This window comes from Rhodnius prolixus, unplaced genomic scaffold, assembly GCF_049639745.1.
Source record: "Rhodnius prolixus isolate KJV_2025 unplaced genomic scaffold, Rpr scaffold_6, whole genome shotgun sequence".
In the NCBI taxonomy this organism is placed as follows: Eukaryota; Metazoa; Arthropoda; class Insecta; order Hemiptera; family Reduviidae; genus Rhodnius; species Rhodnius prolixus.
In genome coordinates this window covers 26429849-26439316 of record NW_027411634.1, presented here as the reverse complement: position 1 = coordinate 26439316, position 9468 = coordinate 26429849, and the positions used below count along the sequence as shown (strand labels likewise).

The window sequence follows — 9468 nt, the reverse complement described above, 5'->3', positions numbered from 1 at the left end:
TAAACGACCTAAAAACTGTGTTGGCCCCAGAAAAGTTACCATTAATCTTGTTTAACAAAGAAAAGCTTTCAAGAAAGTAAGTACATCTTAATGAAATATTTTAAATTATTAAAGTTTATTTTAAATTTCAACTTTTAAATACTATTATTAAGAAGGTATATCGATTATTACAGCCTCTTTTCCAAAGCAAATAGAATAGACAGTGTATGTATATAAATATTTAGACAAGTGATTGCAATAATAAAGCTCAGATGAAATTTATGATGAGATGTATGATAATCCTCAACCCTTTCCCGGCCATTCGCCACATCAAATGGACTAATCTAGGGATGCTGTATGTCGCCCACCCTTTTTAAAATATACCTTGACGTTGCTCTCAGAGGATGGAATGAGAAGTGTAGGAGAATGGGAATGAGGATTACTGATAATCTGTACATTTCTAATCTTCTGTTCGCAGACGACCAGGTGATTATTGCGGAAGATGAAGATGATGCGTGCTATATGCTGAGGAAGTTGATGGAGAATTATGCTGAATGGGGACTGGGTATAAATTTTGACAAGACAGAGCACCTATCCTCTTCGAATGCAAGTACCATAGAAACAGAAGGTAGACGCATTAAAAGAGTGGATCATTTTAAGTACCTTGGGTCAATAGTAGAAAAGGATGGTTCCTCCCACCAGGAAGTAGAAAGAAGAATCAGAGGGGGAAAAAAAGTAATAGGCCTATTGAACCCAGTGCTATGGAGCGGAAATTTGCTACCCAGAACCAAGAGGCTAATCTTTACATCGATTCTCCAAAGTATCCTATTGTATGCCGCAGAAACATGAGTCTTTAACAGAAGACAGCGCAAGATACTCCTAGCAGTAGAAATGGATTTTTTTTTGGAGAAGATCTGCAGGATGTTCGAGTTGTGACAAAGTGAGGAATGTTGATATCAGGGAAAGGATGGGAGTAGAGAGAAACGTCCTGGAGATTAGAGAGGCTAAGGCACTCACTTGGTATGGACATGTAAGGAGGATGGGTCCCGAGAGATTGCCTAAGGTGGTGATGGAACAGAGGAAGGCCCCAGAAGTGGGTGGAAGGACCAGGTGAAGGAGATGATGGCAGGATATGGTCTGTCGGAGGAACAGGCAGAGGATCGTGTCACTTGGAAGAAGGCATTTACTCGCGATGGCTGAAGGGAACCACGAGTTGTGGAGAACCCTGAATAAAAAAAAAAAAAAATTTAGAACTATTAGTTACACATCGCTAAAAGTAAATAATGGTATCATTCTAGAAATATTGTTTTTCTTACCATAACACAATTTTATCAGTTAATGCTAGAAGTTTAAAATTAATGTTCTTTTGTTTAGGGAAGAGGCAAAAAGAAGCAAAGCTCCTTTAGCAAGAATTAAGGTAATACTGCTTGCCTTCAAGTCATCTCCCAAATCAAAGCAGATCGCCAAATTAGCACTAAAAGAGCATAGCTCATTCTACCAGGTCGCTGGCCGACCAAAATATGAAGGGAGGGCATAAATCAGAAGAAAGATAATTTAGTTGGAGTACGAAGACAAACAGACTTCTTTTTGCAAACTTACTGAGAATGATTTTTTCATCTATTAAAGGCTCTTACAGGGAGTGCAAGTGACATTGCAGCTAGTGCACTCAAGTATTACAAATCAAAATAAATGAAAAAAAAAATGTAACTAAGAAAAGAAGAAAAGACAAAATCAAAACAAATAAGAGTAAACATAATGTAAGAATGATCAATAAATACTAAGAGCAAATTAAATAGAATCACAAATTGTTAATAAAATTCTTATTACAGATAAATATTCTTATCTTTAAAGGAGCCTGCACAAAGTCGGAAATGTTTTGAATTCTTCAATATTATTCCAGTATATTGTAAAGGAGTGGATCCTTAGCCAAGTGGTATTTGGGGCAAACAATATCTTTTCTCGGTTTCCTAAAATTACATATTGAATAATCAATTTGAGGGCCAAATGTGCAAGTACAATTTTCATAGATTCAATTTGAGATATATTTGCCAGAGAGAAAATTCTTCTCATAAACTTAAAAACGGAAGGTAGACGAAAACAAATACAGCTTATTATTAAAGAAAACAAGCAGTTAGTTAAAGTGAACAGTTTTAAAAAAGAGCAATAGTTAAAAGAACTATTATTCACACTACAAATACATTTTAAGCCATTGCCAATTATATCTTTAAAAAAAAAAATCATTTGAAGACAACATGTAATTAGTGATGCACTTGAAAGGAACAAATAAGTATTTTTATTCACAAAAACCGGGTTGAACGTTTAAATGCAGGCTGAAATTCTCTTTTGAATTACAAAACCAACTCATTGGACTCGTTAAGTCAATAAACAAGTGATGGGGTTTAATGGTTAGTTCTTGTAAAGTGAGTCTAAAATAATTTGAAATTCTAATGTTTTACAACATCTCATCGGGTCACAAGCAGGGTTGTGTAAATGATGGGGCGACCGTTTAGAACGTCAACTTTTGGAGGGCGCTAAAAAAATCAGTTCGAAGGAATTCAGGTTAAAGATTTACAAAATATTTTATGAACTGAAATAATTTCTGAAAACTGATAAATAATTAGTGTAGAGGAGAAAAAAAATAGTTAAAAGTGTTCAGTTTGGGGGGAAATCGCGGAAAACTAAAATAAATAAATAAAATCAGGAAATTTCAGAAACTTTTGGTCATTCTGTTTTCCCCAAAATTGGAATTTTAGCCACTCATTTAAGCCTCGTTATGTGAAACAGGCCAATACTAAATGCCACTTGAGTAGAAAAACCCTATCTTGCAAATCATTTTTTTAAATTGTTTCTCTTTCATTTATTTTAGCGACGATCAGTATTAATTAGCGCTATAAGTAACAATGGTAACAACAATTAAGTGAACACTTACGAGTTATCCACTGAACCAGTAACCTCTCTCTTCACTAGAGTGGAGATAGTTAACTAGGCGCTACTGTTTTCCAAGAGGTCTAGACGGCTTTTCACGAAGAATTCTGCAAGAAAGAATGTGAACTAAAGGATTTAAAATTGAAGCGGAATAGGATATATCGGGTTTTAGCGAGTTGGATAGCAAAAGGAAAGTTAAGATCAATATGTATAGTCCAGTTAAAGACATAAAATGGAGGTTCGAAGTATTTTAGATTGTAGAGATTGCAATTCTTTAGAGATTGGTGCGTATGGTTGAACCCCATAAATCAATTCTACACGTCCAGATAGCTTTTAAAAAGTTATATTAGATCAATCGTCTGATAGCCTTTCATGTTTTTGAAAGTGTCTTTGAATTTAAATTGTTCTTTCAAGTCTTAAAAGAAGATTGCAAAAAAGTTTTTCATAACAGGTTTTTGTCGTATAATTCATTTTTTTGTTTTTTAAAATAAACCTTAGTTATTTATTTACTTATTTTGTGAAATCACATACAAATAATTGAGCTCTTGAATACAAAAAGAAATTAATACTTCCAAAAACAGAACAGAAAAGCACATATGCAAAAAAAAATAAATAAAGTTACTACACGATAAGTATAAATGAAACTTTCATTACCTAAATACTAATAAAAGAAATGAAATTGGATAAAGTGTTTGATAACATTGAATAAATAAAGTACAATGAAATAAATAAAGTTGGGCTCTTCTTTTCAGACATTCTTTGAGGTAAATAAAAACAGTTCATAATAATGTTGCCATTTGATTCTCAAAGAAGAGCATCTTTCTAAATACTTCTGTCTATATACACAATATCTGAGGCATATGTTCGTTCATACATTTTCAAATCACAAAATTGACAAAAAAGTTTAGGATTAATTATGTATTTCCAAAAATAAAAAAGAAAAGCATTTAAGCATTATTATATTTAATGAAATACTGTATTGAGCTGAAGTTCTTAATTGTGCAAACAATCTTGTCCCTGCTAACAGAACTTTATGTAGAAGATATTTTAGTGTATGCCAACTGAGGTCATATAGACCATAATAAATAGTATATACTTGTATGTAAGTAAATCCGTTGACATTCCGAGACGCTCTATATCAGAGGCAGTATCCTAATTAATTAACTGCTATCCCGTTTCACTACCTTAACTTGATGTTATATGTTTTTTCAAAATCTTCAGAGCCTTCGTTCTATCAGAAGTGTTTAGCCAATAATCCAAGTGAGTTGTTTCTGGAGTAGATGGGCGACTGGCGTTGTCAGTACAAGATGGTGCTTCATCATTAGATCTACTGCTTCTTCTTCCTTTTACAACTCTTCTCCTAGGGGTTGGTTTCTTTTTGGGGAGGGATCAAAAAAACAATTTTTTACCATTAGTTACGAAACACTGACGTCATATAATGGTCCACGGCTACTAGGTTTTCAATATTCCTGCCGAAGTAACTAGCCCAACCCAGTAATCAATATCAACCATTTAACTGATTGCTGTCATGTCCCTTTTCGTCCCAAAGGGTTCTCATTCTAGTACGATTATATTGTACATAATTTTGCAGTAATTGTGCGAATACAAATAGTCTTATAAAATAGTAGTAAGTGCAGAGGAAAAAAAAAAAAATAATGTGAAGGAGGCAAACAGAAAGTTTGTAACAAAATTCTGTAAAAAAGGAAAAAAGTAATAATTAATTTATTCCTTTCCTAGACAGAATGACTTCTTAGTTACCTGCAATTTTATAACAAAGAACACAACCATTGTAAATGCAGTGTTAGAGTTCAATAAAAAACAAAATTGTAGATAACATACTCGTAAAATAAGATAACATTATAGGCTTAGTAAAGGCAGGCGTTTTCAAAAGCCGAATTCAAGGAGATAGATCGTCTTTATTGCAAAAGAATGGAGGATCAACTTTACAATAAAAGAGAGAGAGATATAGGGAACCTGTAAAGAACTATATCAGTCTCTTTGGGCTCCCTCAGGGTACAGAATAATCTCTTCCATTTCCCTACAATCCTTCAGGTCCATTTTCTTCTCTCTACAGAACAACATATGTTACTTTTCTTAGGCAGCATATAAAGTATACTCGTGTGTGTTGTATTGCCAACATTTTTATTTCTTTAAACATTTTGTTATTCTTTAACCATTACAAAAAAAGAAAAGTGAACATTAAAAAGTTGAGGCTTCTTGATAAAAAGTAATTACAAGTAAACAAAATAAATATTTAAATATAATGGTTCAAGTTTAAAGACAGTACTTAAGTAGATTTACTGATAAGAACATACAACTGCAGATCTGCTCTCTTGTAAACCTAGTTTTTTAATAAATTCTGTTCTGTTATTTGGTTACCATTTTAAATTCTCCTATTAAGAGATAAGAATGACTGCAGTTAATGGTAATAATGTGAAGGTACCTTTCGGTTTGGCCATATTTTTCATAAAAAGATCTCTCATTCAGGGTAATCTGACAATTACAATTGGATTGAAAACACATAATGAAATTTTCAATGAAGAAAAATAGTGTAGTAATTTTCAGTGATCGAAAATGTCCCGCTTGCGAACTTGATGCCCCAGAGGATGTAGTACATCTACTACTGCATTGCCCTAAATACAATGTAAGTAATAAACAACTTTCCATCCCATTGACCGGTCCTAACTGTGAAAAAATAAGAATAATTTTATCCAGACAAATTACACAAGATGTCTATAAAATATATAACATATTTTCTGGCATACTCACTTTAAGAAACCAGCATGTGAATGAACAAATGGATAAGGTATGATGTGTAATTAATGACTGATACTGGTAATTATTACTATTATAAACTCCACAATACAACAACAATTATTTGTCTTTTCAAATAAGAGTAACGGTTTAATATTTGTAATATGTTATAGTTCATATCTGAATTATACTCAATTGTTATTGTTTACTATTTCTCTATGTAATACATATATAAACACTACTCTTGTAACCAGCTGTAGCTGAATACAATAAATAAATATTGATTGACCTTTCGGTTTAGCAACTTTTTACCAAGAAAGGAAACCGTGTAAACTACAGACTTTTGGTTTATCGTTTTGCAAAGAATGAATAATAAATAAATACATATATTGATATTACTCGTATGATGGTTGCTCTTAAATAGATGAAACAATAGACCCAATAAAAAAACAAAGTGACTATTTTTAAACACCAAAAGAGATAATCTGAATTTTAAACATAGTGCAAAGCTGTAAAGATGTTGAAGATTACAATCGGAAACTAGTAAAATATCTTATTGAAAAAAGAACAGAGACTGTAAAAAAGCCACCGAAGTAATAACTCCGGGTAAGTAACTTATAACAAAATTACAAACTATATAAATGGATAACGAACAACAAGAGGAGTAGACATTAAAAGCTTAGCAGCTGAATTCTACAGACGGTTATATCGGGGAGCTTTTGCTAATCAATTTATAACCACCAGCGTAGAGATGGTATTGCAGCTGAGCTTGTGAAGAGAAATCAGCTTTTCTAACTAAACTAATTTTCACTAAGGTGTGTAACATACCGGCCCAATAGTACAACTCAGACTTATACTTGTTGCGTTTTATACGCAAATTATTTTTATTTTAAAACAAATTTTATTTATTAATAAAGTCCCTTTTAAAAACATCTTTTACTATTTTAGTAATTGTTTTTTCAATATATGTACATATACGAGTATATTTTTTTAAATATTTCATTTATGCATATAATTACCATTTTTTTCTTTTGTACTTTTTGTACTTTGTACATTGTTATACCCATTTATTTATTTAAGATTTCTTTATGTCAACATTGTTTTCCACTTCTTTAACTGTTAACCCTTATTCAACAGTCCTACCGGTCAGTTTTAATTAAGAAATGATTTGAATACGATAAAGCTTGAAAAAAAATTGGACAGCCAGTAAATCCTTCCCACTTACCAAGACAAAAAGTCCCAATTTCATCAGACCCCCTGATGGCGCTTAAACGAAATATCATATTATAATTTTCTGCAATTCTTTGTTTTTGATTTACGGGGAATACACACCCACCCAAACTCACACAAGGATACAGAAAGATGGCGGAAAGTGAAAATAATTGGCAACCAAATTACTCTGAAAAAAACTTACTACTTTTACTGACAACTTACAAGACAGCATTGCGAAGAAAAAATGTGCTTTAGAATCAGTCAGCAACCTGGGCAGATCTGTTCAATTCAATACAGAAAGAATTTGCAGCATCTAAGAGAAGTAAGGCGACCAAGATAATCAAAGAAAGTGAAACTATCATTAATATTTTGAATTCAACTCTATTGTGCAGCAGTATGGTTAAATCTAATTTAGGCTCAATAAAAATAAAGTACCAAAGCCATATTTAAATTTGTATCAAAAGTTATCGCTAAGAAAGGGGTGAAGAATACTTTATAACAGCCAGTAGGCATTTGTAACTTGAATATAAAGATTAGATATATATTAGATATGCAACACATGTACAAAGTATCAGCTCACAAAGAGATTTTATTCTCCTTCTGTGAGGGGTACCATAGAAGGATACACACAAGACGTTATAACAAACCCCCTTTTTTACGTATTCAGGTGTCTTCAATAAGTTCATTATTTGTGAAACATTCAAAATCTATAATCTGCACAATTACGTGAGTGTAAGTGAAAACTGACTTGAAACTTCTATAAGAAATCAATTATTAAAAGAACTTTTACCAATGAAAGATTACCCAGCTGAAAGATAAGTTCTAAATGTAAATTTTTATTCATTCCTGTCGGAAAATGTGTACAATATGGTATTCTTTTTTCACGCTCCTAGCGTAACCGAATGTTGGGACAGGAGTCTTTTTTCCCAACACTATGGTGGAAACGAGTGTAGAATGAGGAACGGAAATAACGAGTGGAAAAGAAATGACCCTTTTCGTCGTCTGTCACAAAATCCCATTTTGTTCCTTTTCCACCCACTGAATAACACACTTTTCTATACATATTCATGTATTGCCATTAAATGGAAAATGTATTGTGAGTTGTTATCAGCCAGTCTGACAATTGGAGCATTAACATGAATGACTTTTTTTATATTAGTGGGAAAATCTTTTATCAAGATGGTATATAATTACGTAATCTAGTAAAAATTGCTACGTTAGTGGATTATAATGGGCATTTTTTGATAACTTTCATTAAAATGTTTCACACATATGGTTCTCAAATTCCTTTATTAGTAAAAAAGATTAAATTTTGGCAATTTTTAATAGTAATTAGTAAGATTCAATAATTTTAATTCTTTTCTGACCACTAAACCCCCTCTTGTTGAGATAGAGTCTCCTACTCTCTGTAAGACGTCTTATACAGGGTGATCCATTTAATAATAATAATTGAAGATTTTAAAAACGTGTAGTGTCATGTAATGGTTGTGATTGAATCAGGATAAATTTGTTTTATCATCAAATAAAAGCAATCATCACCATTTTAATGCACCCAGTATGCAAGACTTCTTGAACTATGATTATGGTAAGAATATCTTGCCAGGGTGTTGGCCTAGTGATCAAGAGCGTGGCTTTGTAAAGTGGAAGATCCCCAATTTAAATCCCGCGTATGACTACATTTTATTTAAAAAAGTATTATGATTTTTTAAGTAATATTAGAATGACTGCATCTTCAGTTATTATTATTTTTTTACTTTGCGTCACAAATAATATTTTTTTGCAATCAGAGGATCTCCTAAAACGTGTATTTCTGGTGGAAAATTAATATTGAAAACCGTTCACGAATAGAAAAAATTGTAACTTTTGATCTTAAGTATCTCGTCTGATATTAGGGATATCAAAACGGGGCTAACGCCACATTTCACAGTTTTTTTATGTAGTTTTCATAATCATTGCCAAAACCAGTGGTCTTTATAAAACCCCAATCAGATTTTTAGCCGTAACTCCGCCAAAAATAAAGATACAGCATCGGGGGTGGAAAATTTGAAAACTAGACTCCAAAAAACATATAGTTTACTTCGTGGGTTTTTTCGAAATTTTGCTTTCCTAAAAAGTTATTAACGATTGGTGCGTTTTAAATGGATCACCCTGTATATCTTCTTTCGGGAAGTAGTTTAAAACACAGAGTTATTATGCATCTGTCCTCATTTTATTTTTCTTTGGGCACAGAATCTAGTCAACTGAAAACGTGACGTTTCAGCTTTTGGTATGACTGTTTGGGGAAATGTGTAGTGAATTGAGTGTATGGGAAAGTTAAATTAAAGCAAGAATATAAAAGAAAATTATGGCCCCAAGTTTGCTACAATACATGAAATCTTGACTGAGTAGTAATTAATATAATTGCAGATTTCCAATTATAAGTAGAGTATCTTGTGGAAAGATTAGATCAGAAAGTTAAATTAAATAAACTAGATTTTAATTGTTTGCTTAATTGTTTAATTTTTTGTTTTGTTTTAATTACAAGAGAAATAGAAGATAGTCTTCTTTCACGGTATGAATTTTTGTACTAAATACAGCAAATCAGAAGAACATACTGTT

The 9468-nt window shown here is 32.2% G+C and overlaps 1 long non-coding RNA gene across 2 annotated transcripts; it reads left to right on the top strand.

Moving 5' to 3' along the window:
- LOC141460875 (uncharacterized) lies at positions 1 to 3674 on the top strand. Of its 2 annotated transcripts, none has more exons than XR_012462411.1 (3): positions 1 to 76; positions 458 to 1255; positions 1354 to 3674. It is a non-coding gene; the product is annotated as an uncharacterized lncRNA (long non-coding RNA). The 2 variants fall into 2 exon arrangements; XR_012462410.1 differs by having other exon boundaries at positions 458 to 1265.
- The last annotated feature ends 5794 nt before the right edge of the window (positions 3675 to 9468 follow it).